Source organism: Phascolarctos cinereus, unplaced genomic scaffold, assembly GCF_003287225.1.
Source record: "Phascolarctos cinereus isolate Bilbo 61053 unplaced genomic scaffold, phaCin_HiC Scaffold_1;HRSCAF=81, whole genome shotgun sequence".
Lineage (NCBI taxonomy): Eukaryota > Metazoa > Chordata > Mammalia > Diprotodontia > Phascolarctidae > Phascolarctos > Phascolarctos cinereus.
In genome coordinates this window covers 217,970,178-217,992,472 of record NW_027555514.1, presented here as the reverse complement: position 1 = coordinate 217,992,472, position 22,295 = coordinate 217,970,178, and the positions used below count along the sequence as shown (strand labels likewise).

At 38.2% G+C, this 22,295-nt stretch overlaps 1 protein-coding gene across 2 annotated transcripts in view; it reads left to right on the top strand.

The window, feature by feature from the left end:
• LOC144454217 (uncharacterized) overlaps window positions 1-22,295 on the top strand; it is a 73,372-nt gene that overhangs the window by 13,964 nt on the left and 37,113 nt on the right. For both annotated transcript variants that reach the window (XM_078145654.1, XM_078145650.1), the window contains exon 4: window positions 5,900-6,050. The gene's annotated coding sequence lies outside the window, so the exon portion shown is untranslated. The remainder of the gene's footprint in view (window positions 1-5,899; window positions 6,051-22,295) is intronic.

Genomic DNA, 22,295 nt, shown 5'->3' with positions numbered 1-22,295 from the left:
TTCCTTGCAACTACAACCACTTCTCTCCACCCTAGAATTACAACCCAGAATTGGGTAATGGGATTGGAGTTGTCAAGTGACACCAGGTCCTGTGCCCACTGCTAGCACAGGGGTCCCTTATAATCTCTTTCTGACCACAAGTTCAATCCCCATACCATCTCTGAGTACTGAGTGCTCCGAGTATTGCCACTGCCACTGCCACTGCCGTCCAAGATGGCATCTGGTGTCCTTTGCCCAACACTGTGGTCCTGGACAGCCCCCACTCCAGTTTCTACAGATTTATCTTTCTAACTTCCTAAATTGTTCTGGATTAGAAAAATGACTCAATGTGACTTTCTTTTATTCAATTATACCACTTAGAATTCAATTTGATGAAGTTTTAAAAGTTGTATAGAAGGTAATGTCGTCACTTGGCAAAAACGCTCACTTTATTCTACCATCTTGACCTTGTTTTCCATTCCCCTTCCACATGCTTCTTGATTCCTCTTGCCCCCAAGAGCTCGGATTCTACTTATCCTGAGGCAGTGTGCTATATGTGAAAGCACTTTCTCAAATGTAGTGGTCTCTCTAAGCACCATATCCCTGCAGATTATATCCATTTAGGATCTTTATCTCCTGTTACAGAGTACCACTCTCTCCCTATGAAAGTCCTCTTTAGTAGGACTCCTTAACATCACTGAATCAAAATTTCCTCCTTTCCTTCCCTCATCCCAATCCATCGCTTTGCCAACTCACCCATTTGCCAATATCCCCTCTTCTTCCTGAGAGATTATGAGTTATTTTCCCTCCGTTGTTTGCCATTGACATGATTAGGACATGTCACACATCTTCCACTATCTTTTCCCTCCCATCTCCCTTCTTTTCCTCCCATTCTACAGTTTAGAGTAGATCCACCAAAAAATAAGAAAAGCATTTTGAAGTTTAGTTGATGGTGTTTCAGACCTATTCCTCCACAATCACTTCTCTTTCAGTTCTACTTTTGCTTTTGTCTCCTTCTGTACTTTTAGAAAGAGATATCTTAACGACCGACCCCTTTGTTATTATTATTTGTTGTTGTTTTTAATTCCACAGACATCTTTATATTTCAATTTGTTTTTCTTTATTTTTTTAGGATAATTTATTTCATTACTTATGCCTTCCTTGGTTGCTATCAGCTGTGTCTAGTTTTGTAGGAATTATTTTTTAAAAAAACCTCTCTTTTATTGACGATCCACTATATTCATTGAGGATTAAGCTTATGTTTGTAGAGTATGTCACCTTGGATTCTATCTTGAGCTCTTTTGCTCTTTGGAATACTTTATTTCTGCATTTTCTAGTAAGTATAAAATGGTCTTGTATCATTAAAATTTCCTTTGTATTTGAAGATCTTTTTCCTGGTGGATTGCAGAATTTGTTGTTTGTCTTTGGAAATGTTAAGTTTAATGGGTCTGGAGGCTTGTAGTATAGGTTGTGTTTTGTTTTTCCTAGAGTGCTCTATGTATTCTTTGAATTAGCACTTTGTTTTCTGTGGCTAGAAGTTCTGGGAAATTTTCTTATATTATTTTTTGCATTGTCATGTTCTGGTTCTTGACTTAGCATGTTTTTCTGAAAGATTATGATCCTTAATTTATCTCTATGAATCATGTCTTCAAGATCAATATGTTTTGCTTGTATATATACATATAAAGTGTTCTTTATTTTTTTTGTTGTTTTTAGTTTTTTTGCTTCTCTTTTTCTAGATTGTCCTTCACTTCTGGTATTTATATTCCCAATCAATTGTTTTACTTTTGGGTTCTTTGGAGAGACCTGCCACCACAGATTTTTGCTTTTTGTTTGTTTGTTTGTTTGTTTTAAATTCTATAATTTCTGCTGCATGATAAAAATTTCTGTTTTCATGATTCTTGTTTCTCCCTTCAATTATTTGAGAACATGCTGCTGTGGTTCTATGCTGTCTTGGAAGAGGCTCAAGTGTTGATTCATTTTCCTTTGACTTGAAATATTTATCCAAGATGTTTGGGCTTAGTCCAATGTCCTAAAGGTGGTCACTTCTATTATTCATCTTCCCTATCTGCTTGTGCTCAAGATTTTAAATTGAGTTTTCTCTCTCCTGAGATCTTTGTTAATTTCAGCCTTTTTTTCATCATATTCCCCTATCAGTAATTTTCTTATTCCTTCTTTGATAGAAGATCCCCTGAAAACTGGACCTCAAAATGATCTCAACCTCTTCTTACATTAGGGAATTCACTTTTCACCATCCTCAGTCCCTGACCTAAATGACTTCTGGAGGGACTGAACTGGTTCCAGTTGGATGCTAGTCCCCTTTCCTGCAGGCCTGGTGGAGCTCCACACACATGCTAGTATACTGTTCCTAATTTTTGTGTACTTTGGTTCTGTGGCTGAGCATAGCTACAGTTCAACAAATGTGCTACCACCGTAAGCAGAGCAAACTTCCTAATGTCTTTCTAATGTCCTGTGTCTTTAGCCTACAGAAAGAGTTGTAATTCTTTTACTTTTTGTACAGAATTCTGATTTTGGAGAGTTTTGAAAAGTTGTGAATATCAAAGAAAATGTCTAGGCATCCATCTTATTGTTCACATGACTCTCCTTCAAAATGTCATCACTTCATCTTCCTTTAGAGCTCTATCTTTTGCTTGTGTTTCCTATATTAATTCCTAGTTTTATTGCAGGATGGCCCATAAAGAATATCTTTAACATTTCTGCCTTTTGCATTTATTTTTATATTTTGCACTGGCACACGATCAGTTTTTATAAAGGTATCCTTGATCCTGAGATATATGGGCATTTTTTTAATATTTCCATCCAGAAGATTCCATATATCTTTCAGATCTATTTTTTTTCTAGTATCTGTTCAGCTCCACAATTTCCTTTTTGTTTATCTTCCTGATGGATTTATCAGGATCTCAAAGAGGAACTTTTTAAACTTATAACTTTCAAAACTGTTTTTTCCTTATGTCTTTATGGAACTGGCCTTATATTTTTTTATGCATTTAGAGGCTATGCCTTTCAATTCACATAAATCTAATAATGACATTATTTTATTGTATTGCCTTTAAGCATAATATAAGATAATAGAGGACATAGTCTAGGATAAATTTTCTATTTATCTTCCTTAACAGTGTAAATTTTTATTGTTGTCTGGCCTAAAATAGTGAATATGATTCCTGTCTTTTTGGAATAGTGTGATAAACAATATATTTTGTTCTAGTCCCTCACAATCATTCTTTAAGTGTCTTTATGGGTTTGTTTTGTTTTGTTTTGTTTTTGATATGCAGGAAATTGTTGGTGTTTGGATTGTTTTATTCATTCCTCCATTCTCCTTTTAGGAGAAGTTCAATATACTCACCTTTTAAGGTTATAACTGTTAGGTTTATGCTTTCCTCTATTTAATTCTTTACACTGACTTCCTTCCATCCCACCCTTCCCCCAACCCCAAACTTCTCTACTTCATCACTTGATCAATGTGATTGACTTTGCTTACCTTACTTTGATCATAGTCTCTACTCCTACAGGCTTTCCTCCTGTTTCTCTGTGTTTCTCCAAGCTCCTTAAATTTATTTGTGCAAGTGAATTGATCATTCATAGACCTAATCAATGAAAAGTGGCTATATTGGGTGGTGTTAAACAGCTACAAAAATTGCAATCATGGTGGGTGGTCCCCTTAAGAAATGTGAATAAATCTCTTTAGTAAATCAAAAAGGAAGCAACATAGAGTAATAAAAGATGATCCATGGCTCCAGATTACCTTTAATAGCCAGTTCAGGGAATTTAGCACAGAGATGTGAAGTGAACCCCCATTCCCAGAAAGTTTAGGAGAAGATTACTTGGAGTTGGAGAAGAGGAAGTCATTAATAGCCAGTGAGGCTGCCTCCTGAACAGAAGCCCAGACAAGGCAGCTGTCAGGAAAAGGAAAAAAAAAAGATCAGGACTCTGGCTGCAAATCTGCTTGGTAAGACCAGGCCCCAAGGTTTGGTTGAGTCAGAAGGTGTGTTGCTGAAATCCCTCTGCTCTATAGAACCCAAAGCAGTTATTTTCTGTCTCCTTTTTACCCTTAGGGCTCCTTCATAGATACCTGAAATCATTCTTCCTGGGGAAATCTGCTTACCTTTCTGTTTTAAAACATTTAGTTTGTGTTCACCACAGGCCTCTTAGCTAGATTGTGTACTTGTTGAAAACGCAATTGTGAAGAGGCAATTGAGGGAAGAACAGCCTCTGAAAAGATGGTTATATTTAACATTGAGGGGGTTTTCTAGTGTTTTTTATCTTAGAGAGAGAGAGGAAGAGAGACAGAGACAGAGAGAAAGACAGAGATGGAGAGAGAGACAGAGACAGACAGAAAGAGAGAGAGATGGAGAGAGAGACACAGAGAGAGACAGAGACAGAGAGAGAGAGAGAAAACATTATAGGTCTTTTGATATAAAAGAAATGTTATGAGAAGGTTGGGGAAAGAAAAGGCAAAGATGAGTTGTTGAATAATCCTGCTAATTACTGATATACATAAATTATTACCAATCTCTATTTCCCCCACCCTCACCATTCTAGCCCCCATTTCTACTACAGCAAGAGTGAAGAAGTCTGATTTGTGGAATTTCCACTTCCCATGGAGCTGAATATGAAACACAGTCCCTTAATGGGTCTTGATGGGAGGGCGCAGTAAGTCCCTGATTGGCCCGCTGTGACTGGGAAAGAGGAGTGCATTAAGCTGAGAATCAGAAGGAATTTACTATTGTCAAGGAATCTTCCCCCTCTTTCATTTATAAGAACATCTATGGAAATGGCTGTGCTATTTCTATTTTGGACTCCACTTCCTTTGTGTACACTTTCTCTTTCTTGGACTTACAGCAAAAGGAAGTGAAGAACCTCTCTCCTCCCTGCCCTAGGCGATAGCAACTTGGTTTTAGCCTAAGGGTAAAAAGGAGACAGAAAATAGGCAAGCTGGTGGCATGTTCAAGTCTCTGACTATTGCTTCTTTTTTCTGTGTTTTTTTTTAATCTGAGCACAGATTATCAAGTAACAATTCTAAGAAATTGATGTTTCTAGCCTTGACTGAACATAGATTAGGAGTTTCTGAATTCCTAATTTGGCCACCAGCTGATCAGATGGAGGAGATAACTGAAAGAGTATGTTTATAAGAGGACAGAATGACCACTTTCAGGATCCTTCTGTAGGAGAGAGAAAGAGAAAGGAAGCAAGGAAGAAAGGAAGGAAGGAGGAATCCATGCTTTAGCTGGCCATAACTGCTCTGGGCTACACAAACAGTGTAGATCTTAGGTAAATGCAAAATATCCACCCAATAGTCCTACAAAGTTATCTTATTTTCTATGGGAAGTATGACTGAAATGGACTAATTGAATGATTAATGCTTCTTGAATTTGTTCTTCTAGTATTTTGAATCTTGTGTAATTTCTATGGTGAAGGAAATACAGAGTTATCATATACCTGACGGTCTTATTGTACACAGTGACTTTTCTACAAGAACTAGTCATTCATGTAATGAGGATTGGCACATGTGCAGAGCATTTCTGCTGTTTTTCACCACAGTGGAGATTCTGGTGAGCCTGTTATCAGAGGAATCATGTAATGTGGAATGTGGGAAATCATTGGAACATGTGTAGACATTTTGTGACTGGTTCTGGTCTACTAACCACATGGTGAATGGTAACTTCTTTGGTTGGCTCCATAGCCAAAAATAAAGGTGTTTCTTAAAAAGATACTAGGGACAATAGCCTTGAACATTATTTTTCCTCAGTGGCTCACTCTTAGTTTGACTCCTTCATTGCTGGCAGACAATGTTGTAAAGAGGGAAGGATTCATTAGACCTTTTCCCTCATGAGGTCAACATATGGCCCCATGAAGTGGATCTCAGTATTTTATCTTTGTTTTTTGTTTTTATCTGTTTTAGATGAAGAGATTGGAAACTCTGACCTTGTGACTTTCCAAAAGTCAAGAGAGAGGCATCCCTGATTTCACAGCCAGCTCAGCATCAAGGCCCCAAGTAGCAAGGTGGACCTTTGAGTTCCAACCCAATAGGAGCTGAAACAAAAACACATCAGGTAGCCATCAATGTTTAGACTTGAACTTGGTGGAACCAATGAGATGCAGGAACTGATCCCACTCCCTCCAGAGACAGAGGTGGCATTGGGTGGGGGAGGGAATGTGCCTCAAGGTGTTGGTGGGGGTGTAGGGGCAATGTTTGTAATTTTATTACTGTGAAACCCTGAGGGAAGATATAGCAAGCCTCACTGTGGAAGAAGGAGACCGACCATACTTTCTACATCCCACATTTGAGGAGAACAGGCCATCCCAGGATTAGATTCAGATCTGTCTGAGCACTGAGTTCCTTATTATTCTGCTTTTCTTCTTTTACAATTCCCTCTCCAGGTGAGTGCAATTGAGAATCTTCCATGCCCTGCCCTTCATAATTCACCAATCCATCCTCTTAACTGGAATAATATTCATTTCCTTTCTCCAAGTCTTGACTTTCTTCTGTTTCTGCTTTATTTCTTAACCCATTTACTCTATCTTGAGATCTAATCTCCTATTCATATACTTACACATAATTACTTTATTCTTTCTGTGTGGCACATGCAAGATATGGCTCTTTTGCTCTGTAATCCATCCCATTCTATTAGCCCAAATGCAGATCATTCTCATTTTTCACTTTCCCATGTTTTCCTTGATGGTTTTATTTTTTTAAGGACTTTCTTCTGCTAAACCTCACTCCCTCTGGCTCATCACCATCAGTTTTCTGGACCTATGTCTTGCCACTGGACTCTGATGACTCTGGAGGAGAGAATGAAGCCAATCAATGACTTTGCACAGCTTGGCCTCACTAAAATCCAATTCACTTGTAAGTCAAGACATCACCCTGCTGATGTCTTTGGTCTTCTTCGAGGACAATAACAATGACACCTCATTCCCTATGATGTTAATTAATGAAGTGAAAAGATCACTATGGTATTAGAAACTCTGCTTCCTAGCTTACTAGACTTATTTTTTACTCCATGCCCTTACATTCTCTGCTTACCTAATCTAAGAACAATATATTTTGCCTTTGGTCTTCTGTCTCCCTGACTGCCCTGAATGCTGGCTGCCCGGGAGCTCATAAAACCATTCTGATTAGATGTTATGTTTTCCCAGGAAATGTAGCCTTTGTTAAAGAAGAATCCCTGAATTAATTAGTTTCTTTGAATGAAACCCATTATGAGGCATTGATTATTCCTATTCTTCATGTGAGTGTGTACTAATTTACCCCTCAACTAGAAGGAGACACGCTTCCTGGTCTCCACTCCAGGTTTTTTCACTCCAGTAATTTGCATTTTTCTCCACATTCTCCAAGGTATTCCAAAGAAGGAAGGATGCACTTCCTCCTCCCTTTTTAAAAGGTCCAATTCAGGAATGACTTTCATCACTTGCCCCTATTCTTTCTGCCTGGGCAATCTCACTCTCATTTATTAATTTGCATAGTAAGGTGGGTCCTTAATCCACGAAGTATTCATTTAATTGTTTCTCCATCCCTTCTCATGATTCTTGTATCTCCTTAAAAGTATTAGCCCTTAGTCCCTTTTGGTCCTTGATAATTTCTCTTCTTCTCTTTCTTTTTCTTTTTGGATCCTCTTTCCTGTTCGTTGTCAATTTGGTGAATGGAATGCTTCATTCTCTTCCTTTAAAATATTGGGAGTGGGGAGTTCAACATTGCTGAAAAGAGAATAATAAAAGCCATTGCAGAAATAGTTTTTTTTAAGACTTCTGCTTTCAGTCACTCAGGAGGGTGCAATGGGATATGGTTAAGGGGTATGAGTTCCTCCCTAAGGTCTCTGCTGTTACCTTATATACCCTATAGTCTTATGTAGAAATAGTTCTCATTTTATCTTACTTTCACTGAAATTTTAATTACTAAATGTCTGAAAAAAAATTCTTCATTCAAGGTCATGGAATCTGTGAAGAGTACTCAAAACTTTCTTATTCTGCCATATGAAATTAATAATATTTTGTGTAAACGAAAATGGATGTAACTAGCATAAAAAGAGAAGCAGCACATCATGTGTCTTCATCTCATAGTGATCTGTGCCCCCTTTGAAAAGTTAGCAAGCTCATTAATGCTTTGCAGAAGCTTTTCATCTGCTTTAGTACTTCATTTAAATTGTATTTATTTTTCATATCACCAAAATTTCCCACTGGATCCCTCCTTTAATCCTCTCCCAGAGAGTCATCATTTACAAGAATTTTTAAAGAAAGAAGAAAAGAGTCCAGGAAAACGAAATGAAATAGTGACAAACTCTCATTTAATACGCAATATTCCATTCCACACCTGTGGTCCCCTACCTAGGCACAGACATTGGGGGAAGTATCTTCTAATATCTTTCTTTGGGGCAACCTTAATGAGCACAATTTTGCAGTGTTTAGTTTATGTCATTGCCATTCTTGTTTTTGTTTCTGTTTTGTGTTTACTTCAACTTACATTCCTGTAGTAACTGCATATATTACTTAACTGGTTCTGCTTACTTTACATTGTGTGAGTTTATATGTCTTCCCTGATTTTCTGTATTCATTAATATTCATCTTCTCCTACAGCACAATACTATACTATTACATTTATGTAACCATAATTTGTTTAGTCATTCCTTAATCTATGAGCATTTACTTTATTAGCAGTTCTTTGCTACCACAAAAAGTGTTGCTATGAATATATTGATGTTATCTGGTCTTTCCTCTTATCATTAAACTTCCTAGGCTATATTTCTAGTTATAAAATCTCTGGTTCAAAGAGACATTTTAATTACTCTCTGCAAAATTCCAAATTGCTTTCCAGAATGGTTGAACCAGTTCACAACTGTATCAATAATGTAGTCATAACTTTCTATGACCCTTCCAATATTATCTCCATTTTTCTCATCTTTGCTGAATTTCTAGGTAAAACCTCAGAGCTGTTTCTATTTAGTGATTTGTAACATTTTTTTTCATATTCCTGTCAATAGTTTACAATTCTTCTTTTGAGGATAGCTTGTTCATATCTGTTGAACTCTTATCTATTAAGCAATGGCAATTGCTCTCATATATTTGTTAGCTATCTATATATCCAAGGTGGTAGCCTCATATCAGAAATGTTTGATGTTAAAAAATTCCCAGTACTCTGCTTCTCTTTTTATACTAGTTCCATCCATTTTGTTTCACAAAATCATATTAATGTCATATCATGAAACTTATAAGTTTTTTTTTAGTGTAATTGCCTCTTTCTTACATTTAGATAAAAATTCTTCCCCAACTATAGTTGTGAAAGTTATATGATCTGCCTCTCTTCTAATTCTTTACGGTATTGTCTTAAATATTCGTCATATATCCATTTTGAATTTATTGTACTATATGATGAAAGCTATTGGTCTAACCTTAATTTCTGCAATACTACTATCCAATTTCACCAATAATTCTTGTCAAATAAAGAGCTCTTTCTTAGGTAACAGGTTTTCAATTTTGTTGAATACTATGTTATGGAATTGGATTATTTCTTGTGACTCCTTGTCTAATACGTTTCATTGATCTAGGTTTTTTTTTTCATTTTTACCCAATACTATTTTTGATTATTATGGATTTATAATATAGTTTGACATCTGGAAGTGCTATTCCCTCTTCTTTACTACCTTTCTTCCCATTATTTCCCCTGATATTCTACATCTTTTTTTCCTCCAAATGAATTTTATTTTTCTTCTGTCTTGGTACAGCACTAAATCTGTGAATTAATTTCAGTGAGGTTGTCACTTTTACTGCATTCCGTGGGCAAGTCATGAGCACTGGATATCTTATGAATTATTTGTTATTCTTTATATCTCTAAAGAGCTTTTTTTTAATTATCATTGTACCTCTACAGGAGTTGCATGTAGTTTAACAGATTGACTGTCAGATATTTTATACACTTAGAAACAGCAATAATTTTGAACAGAACTTTCCTTTTTATTATTACATCCTTAATTTTGTGTATGTATGTATATAATTTTTGTGAGTTTATTTTGTAGCCTGAAATTTTAGGAGAGCTATTAGTTATCACATATAGTCTGTTTGCTGATTCCCTAGGATGACATCCCCAGGATGTCATCAGCAAATAGAGATAATTTTGTTTCCTTTTTACCTATCTTTATGATGATCATTTCTTTCTTTTATCATATTACTATGGCTAGCACATCTAGATGTGTGTCAAATATAGTGGGGGAAATGGAGCATCCTTGTTTTACAATTATATTTGTTGGGAAACTTCTATTTTCCCTCATTTACTATAATGATAGCTTTTGATTTTAGATAGATATTTTCATCATATTAAAAAGAGCCTTCTATGCTTGAACAGAGTATCCCAAAAGTTTTAGTGCAGTTTTAAGCTTCTTTCTAAGGTTTTTCACATGATTGACTGTTATTAGCCAAAAGCTTTTTTTGTAACTATTAACATAACCATGTGACATGAGATGCTTTTTTTTTTTTTGCTAGGCAACAGGGTTAAATGACTTGCCCGGGGTCACACAGCTAATAAGTGTTGTCTGAGGCCTGATTTGAACTCAGGTCCTCCTGAATCCAGGGCTGGTGCTCTATCCACTGTACCATCAAACTGCCCCAATATGCTTTTGTTTTTAACATGATGAGTTACATTAATTACTTTAGTAATTCAGTTTTTCAGCTAGCACATAGATAGTACATAGTATGTGCTAGGCACTGTGCTAAGTTCTGAGGTAGCTTTCAGACTCTGAATGTTGAACCATTCTTGGATCCCAGGTATAAATTCAACTTAGTCCATTAAAAATGAATGAATGAACAAATGAATTGATTGTTGTAAAGACAGCGTCTTCCATTTCAGCATTGCATTTGACCAACTCTTTCATGTTACCCTTTTGGTTATAATGGAGAAAGTTGTGTTTGATGATAGGATGTTGTTCTTACCATTTAGTTATTTAGTTGTTTCAGTCATATCCAACTGTTTGTGACCCCTTTTTGAGTTTTCTTGTCAAAGGTACTGGAGTGGTTGGCCATTTCCTTCTCCAGCTCATTTCACAGATGAGGAACTGAGGCAAACAGGGTCCACATCTGTAAGGTTCAGAGTCACACATCTAGTAAGTGTCTGAGGCCAGATCTGAACCCAAGAAGATGAGCCTTTCTGACTTCAGGCCCAACACTCTGTCCACTGCATCATCTAGCCTTATGATAGCATAGTTAGGGATGTTTAAAACCAGTTGAATGACCAGACTCAGAGTACTCATTAATAGTCTACATCAACTTGAACGGATCCTTAAAGTAGAGAGACTCAGGGATCTCTCTTTAGCTTCATTTGACATTTTTTTTTAATTATGGCTTGGACAAAGGTAGAGATGGCATTCTTATCAGATTGTCAGATGTCTTGAAGCTTGGAGAGATAGTTAAAATGTTGGCTGAGATCCCAAATTATCTTGACAGGCTAGAACAATGGGCTGAATAGAAAAAAAATACTTTTAATAAATTCTACGTGGGGATTCTAGAAATCATCTTCATTAGTTCAGGATGGGAGGAGAAATGGTTAGTCAACGGTTCTTGGGAAAAACCCAATAAAAATCAACATTGTGACATGGCAGCCAAAAAAACTAATACTAACCTTGGCTACAGTATTAGAGACATGGTCTTCAGTTCTACTATATTCTGTCCTGACCAAGCTACATTTTGGAGCATTGTGTTCAATTCTAGAAACATTTTAAGAAAGATAAAGGCTACCACATGTCCAGAAGAGAGCAAATAGAATTGTGAGAGAATTGGGAAACATACCATATGAAGATCATTTAAAAGAACAGGGAACAATTAGCATTGAGAACAAAAGACTTAGAGAGAACCTTACAGGATGGTCTTCAAACACTTGAAATGGTCTATCATGGAAAATGTATTTGACCTCTTGGCTTCAGAGAAGAGAACAAAAACAATGGGTCATGGTTGCAGGGAGACAGATTTAGTCTTGATGTGAAGAAAAACTTATTAGCAATTAGAGCTATGCAAAATGGAATGGGTTATCTAAGGAGACACTCTGTTAACCCTCACTGGACATCCTCAAGAAGCTGATCACTTCTATGATATGCTTATAGAAGGGATTTTTGGTCAAGTAAGGATTGGACTAGCTGGTCATTGATGCATCATCCTTCTCTTATGTTCTAAGATTCTGCAAATCTGTGTCTCCATGGAGAATTCCAGCCCTTGTTAAAATAGGCTCGAAGAGAAAGAAGACAGTTTGAAATAGACTCTGTGGAGAGGATAGTGAAGGAGAGGCAGCATGGATATTACATAGTGGTTATAACATTGGATTTGGAGTCAGGAAGATTTGGATTCAAATCCTATGTTAGATACTTATCAGCTGTGAAACACTGGGCAATCTACTTAAATGGGCTTAAGTGTACCTCAGTTTTCTCATCTGCAAAATGAAGGAGTTAGGCTCTGAGTTCCCTATTAGCTCTAGTTCTGTGGTGCTTTGAACCAAGGAGTAATAAAATAACTGCTATGCAGCAGTGAGATTTATTGTTTTGCTGTTGTTTAGTCAGTTTTTTAGTCAACTAGTTTAGTCAACTAATTAGCCATGTCTAACACTTCATGACTTCATTTGGGGTTTCTTGGCAAGGATACTGAAATGGTTTGTCATTTCCTAGCTCATTTTATAGATGAAGAACTTAGGCAAACAGGATTAAACGACTTGTCCAGAGTCACACAGCTAGTAAGTGTCTAAGGCTGGATTTGAACACACAAAGCCTGGTACTCTATCCACTGCACTACCTAGTTGTCCCATATACTATACCTTGCATATATTTTGTATTTATTCTATAAGTATGTATATAGATAGACAGTCTCCTCAGTAGAATTAACTTTGAGATTAAGGATTGCTTCGTTTTGGTGTATTTCTGCCTCCAGTGCCTAGATAGTGCCTAACACATAGAAGACACTTGCTACATTATTGTTCCTCAGTTTACTGAAAAAGTTTTAAAGTCAAGAAGCATTTATTTTTTTCAGATTTTGTTAATTTATTTACTTTTAGTTTTCAACATTCACTTCCACAAGATTTTGAGTTCCAAATTTTCTCTGCATCTCATCCTTCCCCCCACCCCAAGATGGCATGCATTCTGAATGCCCCTTCCCCTAATCTGCCCTCCCTTCTATCCCTTCCTTTCTCTTATACCCTTCCCTTTCTATTTTCCTGTGGGGTAGGATAGATTTCTATACGCCATTGCCTATATATCTTATTTCCCAGTTGCATGTGAAAACAATTTTTAACATTTGTTTTTAGAACTTTTGGTTCCAAATTTTCTCCTTTCCTCACTCCCCACCTGTCTTCATTGAGAAGGCAAGCAACTCAATACAGTTATGTATGTGTAGTCATGCAAAACACTTCCATAGTAGTCATGTTGTGAAAAACTAACTATATTTCCCTTCATCCTATCTCACCCCACATTTATTCTATTCTCTCTTTTGACCCTGTCCCTCCTTAAATGTTGCTTTCTGATTACCCCCTCCCCCAATCTGCCCTCCCCTCTATCATCCCCCTGCTCTCTTATCCCCTTCCCTCTCTATTTTCCTGTAGGGTAAGATAGATTTCCATACCCAATTGAGTGTGTATGTTATTCCCTCCTTAAGCCAAATCCAATGAGAATAAGAAAGAATCATTTATTAAGTACCTACTGTGTGTCAGGAATTGTGCCAAATGCTTGGGATCTCTCCCCCCCCAAAGATGCCAAAGATGACAGTCCCTGACCTTAAAGAGCTTAATAATGTCAAATGAAGCAGAAGAGTCAAGGTTTAGGACTGAGAAAAGACTGTTAAATTTAGTGACTACTTATTGACCTGAGAAAATGTACAAACTCCTCAGTCAGGCATGCAGGGGACTCCAGTGTCTAGCTCTAACCTGCTTTCTAAAAAAATAAATAATATTATTTTTTATTTGAATTTAATCATAAACGAATAAATATGTCAATATACAAATTCAGTGATGGCTCATGGTTGGAGGTGTTTAGTTTAGCAGAGAAATTTTTTTCTTCCTCTTTGAGGACCCCTCCCCCCAGGTGGGCAGGACTGCTCCTCCTCTCCCTTCCTCTCCTCCTCCTTTCAGCCATGAGCTCTCTCTTGTTATCAGCTTAAGGGAGGTATTTCTCTAAACCAGTCCTAGGAAAAGCAAAGGAACTTCTGAGGGAAGTAACTCTGTGACCCTACTTACCACAAACTTCCGTATTCATTTTGATATCTACTTTTGGAGAGCTTAATAATATGCTTCAATGATGATATCTTTGGTTCATTAGGTTCCTTCTGTGTATGCAGAACTGACCAATTTCTTACTTGGCTGATTTTACTTTTTCCTTAAGCATTCACAGGTGACACAATGAATGGTATCTTAGATAAAGTGGCTTCTTTTGAGAACATATAGCCATAAAAGCCAACATATTTTTAAATAAATTTTAAATGAGATATACTGGCTTAGTTCTAGAGATATAGAGCAAGGTAAGAAATTGGGGACTGGGAGAGAGTAGAAGTTTCATCACCTGGGTTTTCTGCAAACCAAGCCACTCTGGGGGCTCCTGGTGCTTCCACATCACGCAGCTACAATCTCTTCTTTTTGTCTTCTACCCTGATATGGAAAACAGTAGCACTCAGGGCTATCTCTTCCTCTTGTTCCTGAGCTTAGCCTATCACCTAGTTGAAGCCTATGTTGGGGGAGAGATAAAAGCTAGGGTCTCCTTTGCCTACACATACACACACACACACACACACACACACACACTCAATCCTCACACAGGAGACATCTGTTCTTCCATACACTCTATTAGAGAGGAGGAACTGAAATTATAATCATAGTCCATGGCTTTCCAAACAAACAAACACAGTTGTATCCCAGTTACACAAAGAAGAAAGATGCTTGCATAAACTGTGAGCTTATCACATACAAGAGTATTTTTGTGGGGTTATTTTTAAAGAAGAATATTTAACAAGGTAGTAGCAAAACTATTCTATTTGTATCTTCTTCTGCCTTTTCGTTTGTCTTCTGTATGTTTTTAAATATTGATACTCTCTTTTTTTCATATCTATCATATCCTAGAAACTCTGAAATCCAGGCTCAAAACTCCCTGTTATGCCACAGTCATAAGATTCTTAAAGAAAAGCCCAATCACTTTTAGACAAAAGCATCATTAAGTCAGCAATCATTTATTAAGTGCTTACTGTATGGTAGGCACTGTCCTGAGCTCTGGGATGCAAAGAAAATAAAAAAAAATTCAGTCCCTGCCCTCAAGGAGCTCATATTCTAGTGAGGAAGACAATACATAAAAGGAAGAGAATGAGAAGGTATCCAAGGTAGGGGCATGATGGAGAAGTCCAATGAATTGTAGCCTGGTGAGAAATGAAGAGATGATGAGCTTGGGTGCTTTCCAGGAGGAATCATCCAATCAAAGAGAAAGACCTTAGGGGAGATGAGGGTATTTCTGGGGTGTGAATTTCAAGGCTGAAGTGATCTTCCAGGATGAAGAGGTTTCTTAAACATGATAGAGGAGTCCAGAAAAGTGCATCTTGATGGGAAATGAAGAGGTGGATGAGAAAAGGAATCTTGCAAGGATGTATGATGGGATTTGAGTTGTCTTGAAGGATGTCAGGAAGTGAAGATAAGGAGGGAGGCAAGCATGGCCTTTTCCCATGCCTGGAAAGCTCACCCTCTTCACATCTCCCTCTCAGCTTCCTTCATGTTAAAGACAAAATCTCAACTTTCTACAAAAAGTCTTTCCTGCTTCTTCTTACTCCTAGCACTTCCTTCTGTTGATAACTTCAAATTGATCCTGCATATATCTTGTTTTCATGTCAACTGCCTCCCCTGTTCAACTGTGAGCTCCTTAAAAGCAGGGACTGTCTTTTAACTGTCTTTGTATCCTAGGTGCTTAGTACAGTACCTGGCACATAGTAGGCACTTAATAAAATGTTTTTTGATTGACTAGCTAAAAAGAGAGGGGGCCTGATTTCATCCTCTGCATCAGTTCACACAAGTTTTTCCATGTTTCTCTGAATCCAACATGTTCATCATATGCTCCATCCCACTCTTCAAGTCTTACATATCTTAGAGTGAGAGTGAGCTTTCATGGACCAGAGCTGATCCTGTGGGCTGAGCCCATACAAATTTCAGTTCCTCTTTTGACTCTTTGCCCCACCCTCCCATGTATGCACCTGCTTGCGTGCACACACGCATGTGCACACACACACACACACACACATGCACACACTTGGAGTTAAGGAAAATATCTTAAGTATAGCTTACATCTAGTTTTCCCCAAATGTGTTACAGACTCCCCAGGACCCACAAAGATGTTTATTGCACAATATCCCATAGGCGATAGTATTTATATCATTCCTCAGCGATTAAGTACATGGCCCATCAAGGATCCACAGGGGCCCATGAACAAATACAGAAACACAAAGCGTACAAATAGTGCTCTCATTAGTATTCTCCCAAGAAGGAAACTGAACTGACAGCTGTTGTCAGGCCAACTTTCCATCATTCTAGTAAACCTTTTTTTTTTTTGGTGAGGCAATTCTGGTTAAGTGACTTACCCAGGGTCACACAGCTAGGAAGGGTCAAATATCTGAGGCCAAATTTGAACTGGGGTCCTCTTGACTCCAGGGCCAATTCTCTATCCACTGAACCACCTAACTGCCTGTAAATCCTTCTTTCTTGAAGGGTTACCTCAACATTTGCAGCAGTAATTTTTGTTTTAAATTCTTCCTGGAAGTAAGCAAATTCCTTGTCATTTGACTTACCCTGTTTGAGTAAGTGAGGCAGCTAGGTGGCATATCAATAGACTGCTACCCTTGGACTCAGAAACACATGCATTGGAATTCTGCCTCAGACAATTATCAGATGTGTGACCCAGGGCAAGTCATTTAACCTCTTTCAGTTTCAGTTCCCTACTCTGTAAAATTTAAATAATAATAATATCTACCTCAAAGGACTGAAGTGAAGATCAAATGAAATGACAAAACCCTTAACAAACCTTAAAGCACCATGTTAAGAGCTAGTTACCACTACCACCACCACCAATATCATCCTCAACATTATTACTAACTGACTTTGCCCTCCATGTAGCATGCTGTACAGCCACTGTGAATAATCTTGGTCTTTCTGCAAGGAGCATGGTGCATTAAGAAATTATCTTTCTGAGTAAGTGTGATTTCCAAACCATGAAGTCACCATTGAGACAGCTGTCAAAACTGGTGATACCCAGGAAATTACTGCCCCCACTCCTTTGAATAGAAGGATAGATTTGAGGCTCACACTGCTTAAAGAATTCAACATCCCCTTTTTCTCTACAGGTTATGGAAGTTCAGGAACAGTATTCATGCATTCCTTGCTCAGGCACTATATAAGCCCTGTCCACCAAATATCTGTTCATGTTCTTTAGCTATAAGTCACTATTGGGGAAAGAGAAGGTCAGAAGGAGAAAACTCTTTAAATCACCATTCCTTCCAACACTCCAGAGTAAAATGCTGGGCAAAAGTCAGAGGGAATCCTGGGTAAACAGAAGAATCACATGTGACCAACTTGTTGTTATAGGTCACAAGGAGGGGCAGCTGATGCCCAAGAATTCCTTTTCTTCTCTGTTGCTGCCAAATATTGTCTTACCTTCTGTGGGGTTCTCATCAGATAGATTGGAATTCCTCAGACTGATAAGGAACTATCCTGAGCCACCTCATCCTCTCTTCTACTTATTTCATATTACATGTCACCACACAATTTTAGTCTTCAAAGTTCATGACAGATAGAGCTGAGGGCTGGGGCAGGGGTAACCTAGTTCAGCCATCCCCCTTCCCTCTATCCAAATGATAGCTGTTAGAAAAAGCTTTTGACAAAACGCAGCACCTATTCTTATTAAAACACTAGAAAACATATAAATAAATGAATATAAAATATAAATATATGTGTAATATATCATATTATATATTTTATTTATATTATATATATAAATATGAATATAAATGAATATAAAATACAAATAAATAAATGAAGCTTTCCTTAAAATGATAAGTAGCATCTATCTAAAACCATCAGCAAGCATTATCTATAATTGGAATAAGCTAGAAGCCTTCCCAATAAGATCAGGGGTGAAACAAAGATGTCAATTATCACCACTATTATTTAATATCACACTAGAAATGTTAGCTTTAGCAATAAGAGAAGAAAAAAATGAAAGAATTAGAATAGGCAAAGAGAAAGCAAAACTATCACTCTTTGCAGATGATATCATAGTATGCTTAGAGAATCCTAGAGAATTGAATGATAGCTGTTCATTTAGTTTTGAACTTCATTCTACTGGGAGACTGGGGTGGGCAGTGGTTGGTAATGAGCATCTAAAAGTGGCTAGGTGTTCAATTCATATTAAGGGGTGAATCAAAAGAAAAAAAGAGAATACAATCGCAAACCTTAGGGTTAGAAGGAAAGTCAAGATAGCAAGGAGCCAAGGACACTGATAAGCATTTTATTGACCTATCCAGTTGAGGTCAAGGTGTATGGAGGCATCTGAGAAAGAAGTGTGAATTTTGTCAGGCTCTTTGACTGCTCTCTCTCCCTTTCCTGACTGCCCAGAGAATTTATAGCACATACCAAAAGTTATTGAAGGGGGGTCTGGGGACCCCTCAGGACTCCCAAGTTGCTTTCAGGGAATTTATTAGTTAAAAATTATTTTCAGACTAATGCTAAGATAATTTAATTTCTAATATGGTAAATATTGATAGATATAACCCACATAAACAAAAGCTCTTTGAGTTCCTGAGTAATTTTGAAGAGTATAAAGGAGTTCTGAGATCAAAAAAGTTTGAGAACCACTAATCTACACCATGTAGTAGGGTTCCTGATCCTACATCACGTAGCATTTTACTACAACCTAGTTTGTATTTGTTTCTAATCACCTCCCCTGGGTACTCCTAAAGGAATAGGATCCTCCATATTTCTCTTATTTCCCCCCAATATGTTCCACATTGTCTGTCACTTAGAAACCCTGTGAAATAAGTACTTGCTGAGTAAGCCAACAAGGCAGTAATTGAATAAGCTGATGGATGAATTTGACAGCCCCCTGATCTGCCTTATAAAACTTTGTACCTCTCCTGTGCTCTATATAATGTTAATTTTATTAGAGTTTTTTTCCCCTGCACACAGTGTCAAGATTTGGGGGACAGTCTTTTCTTATAAAGGATTTGTAAGAGAATATGTTCAAGAGTCACATGGGCTGAGGAGGCCCAGGTGGGTCACAATATATGCCATTGGAAGGAGTACTCACATAGGTGAGACCGCAGATCCATTGACGCAAATGTATGTAAGGACACATATGAGGAGCTTGGAGAAACTTTAGACATCATTTCATATAATCACCTAATTTTATAGATGGGAAACCTAACACTCAGTGAGGTAAAGTGATTTGCCTAAGGTCACATGGCTGGTGAATTCCAGAGCTGGGATTCAAACTGGGTTCACTTACTCCAAATGTATCCTCTTTCTAGTATGCCACACTACCTCTCGTGTTTACCCCTTCTGATAGGAAATTGAATAGAATGGAATGGGAAGGGACAGAAGAGAAGGGAAGGAATGATGGAATGGAATGGAACAGGATAATGGAATGGAATGGAATAGAAATGGAACAGAATGAAGAGAATGGCATGAAATGAAATAAAATGGGACAGAAAGAAATAACAGAACAGAATGAAATGGAACAGAACAGAATGGAGTGAAATGGAACAGAATGACTGTCAAGCAAACTAAATACTTAAACTAGACCAACCTTAGGCTAAACTGTTCAGTAGGATTTCCTAGCCCCTCTTCTTCCAGTACAGACCATTTTTATCTTGACATACAAATGGCAACGTTGATGGAGGCCTGGACTTAAGAGTTAGAAGACTGGTTCAAATCTTTTCTCTTTCCCTTGTGTACTTACTGATATAAGCAAATCACTCCTTCTTTCTGAGCCCTGCTTTATTGCTCTAACTCCCTCAGAATTTTTGTGAAGAAAATACTTTGAAAACTCTAAGGCATCACGAACAGAGGAGTTGTCATGATTCTCTAACACTCAAGGCTTGACAGTGGAAGAGCCTCCACCCCAACTCAACTGCACACAGAATCCCAGAATGTCTGAATGGGAAGGGACTTCAGAGCTCCCTTGTTTAAGTCAGAGCTATAGAGGAATATCCTCTGCTCACAACACAGAGTCAGCCAGCCTTTCCTTGAAGATCTCTGGTGACAAAAAATTCTGTCTCCTAATATAGCCCTCCATCTTGTAGACAGCTGCACATGTTAGAAAGATCTTCTTTAGATTGAATAAAAATTTTATTATTTTAACTTCCATCTATTGGTCCTAGTTATATCTCCTGGGATTACTATAACAAATCTAACTCCTCTTCCATATCAAAGGTCACCTGGGATCTGGAACTCATCCTCCCAAAGTCCAGTCTAGGATTCTCTAAGTATACTATCATATCATCTGCAAAGATGATAGTTTTCCTTCCTTAACTTCCAAGGATGAGCTTACCAAAAGTCCCTGTGCTAATGGGAAAAGATAAGAGGGCTTCCCCATGTCAAACAGTCTTGCTGAAACCATCTGCCACCACTATTGTTGTCTAATCCAAAGATATGGTAAGATTCTTAGGAAACGAAAGGTAAAATTGGGGCTTTCGTAGTAGGCCAATTCATAGACATGTTGGATAACTGGGCAGACCCTCCAAAACCCTTGTGCAAATGACCATCTACTTCAGCCATGGTTAGGAGGAAACCATCTCTCCTACTGATAGATGAGAAAGCAAGGACTCACCTGATTGAAATTATTTCCAGAGTCTCAGGGTTTCCTGAAAAAAAAAAAGAATTTTGAAGCATGTTTGGAAAGAAGGAAGGAGCAAGTATCACATAGTTAAGTGACTCTCACTACTAGGTCTGTGGGCTGAGAAGACTATACTACTTCCCACCTTTCTTGGAGGATGGGAGCATCAAACATTATTTGTTCATTTATCAGGTTTGGCCAGGAAAGTGGCAAATAGCAGCATATATACTCACAGGGGAGAGGGGAAACAGGAACTCCAGAGAAGTGAGGTAATGAAGGCTAGATGCTTTCAGGAAATTCTGTGTAGGGCTAGCAGAGGTCATCAGACTTAATCCATCCTGCAGAGGTCAGCAATCACTGGTCAGTCATTCTTGAACAATCTCAGCTGCATCATTCCCCAGAGCCACCAGAGCTGTGCTAGCAACCACTATCATTCAGTCTTTGAAGAAGAGACTAGAAAAACACAAATCTTTTGCTAAGTGCTTGACTCCACAGAGTCACACAGCCTCAAGATGGTCCCAATCTTCCACTCAAGGGATTGAAACTTCATCCTCCTTCTCCTTTAAGCATCTTTTTACCGGGACTCTATGGAAACCAATGCCAGCCACCTTCACATACAGCCTTCCTAGAGTCTCTGTTTCAGAATATGTCTTTCTGTGTATGCTGGCAGTGGTGTGTCTCACAAGGCCAGGCTATATCTAGATCTCACCCTCTTTTTTCTTCTCTCTCTCCTTTTTGGTATCACCGTGTTTCCCCCTTCCTTTCTGTGTCCTTCTTGCTCTTTTTATGGTTCTCTTTTTCTGCCTGTTGTTTTTGCTCTGCTTTGTGTTTATTTTCCTCTCTTTTTTGCTCCTTTTAAATCTCCTTTTCTCTCCTTTTCCTTTGTATCTCTTTTTTTTTGCCTTTCTCACTTTGTTCCTCCTAATCCTGCTTCTCTCCATATCACCCGTTGACTTCTCAGCTCATTCCTATACCTTCTTTATCCTTTTTTGTCCTCTTTCATGTGCATTTCCCCTTCTATTTCACTGCCCGACAGACAGTTCTCACCTTCCCTCCTTCCCATCTCCCCCTCACCTATCAGCCATTATTCCCTCAGGCTTTTGGTTCTGGCTATTGACTTTGCATCCAGCCAAACATTTGCCCAGGACTTAATACCAGCATCAACCTGAGAATTGCCCTGGTATTACTACTGCTGTTTTCTGGGACTACAAAGGGGTTGAAATGCCATGGGTACAGTTTAGGAGTTTAGGCAATCATAGTTTGCTCCAAGGCCCTGGAGTTTCCAGCCCCTGGTATTGTCTCAAACTCTTCTGTCTATAGAGTGGCCCAAAGCACTCATCACTGAGTCCTGTGGTCGCTGTAGGGACACCCTGAAGGATCAAAGAAACAGAGGAAGGAAGCAGGAGAACCTCAACTGCATATACTGCTCTTACAAGAGTCCTAAGTACTAACCCAGGGCCATAGGACATTTTCTACTGGGGCTGT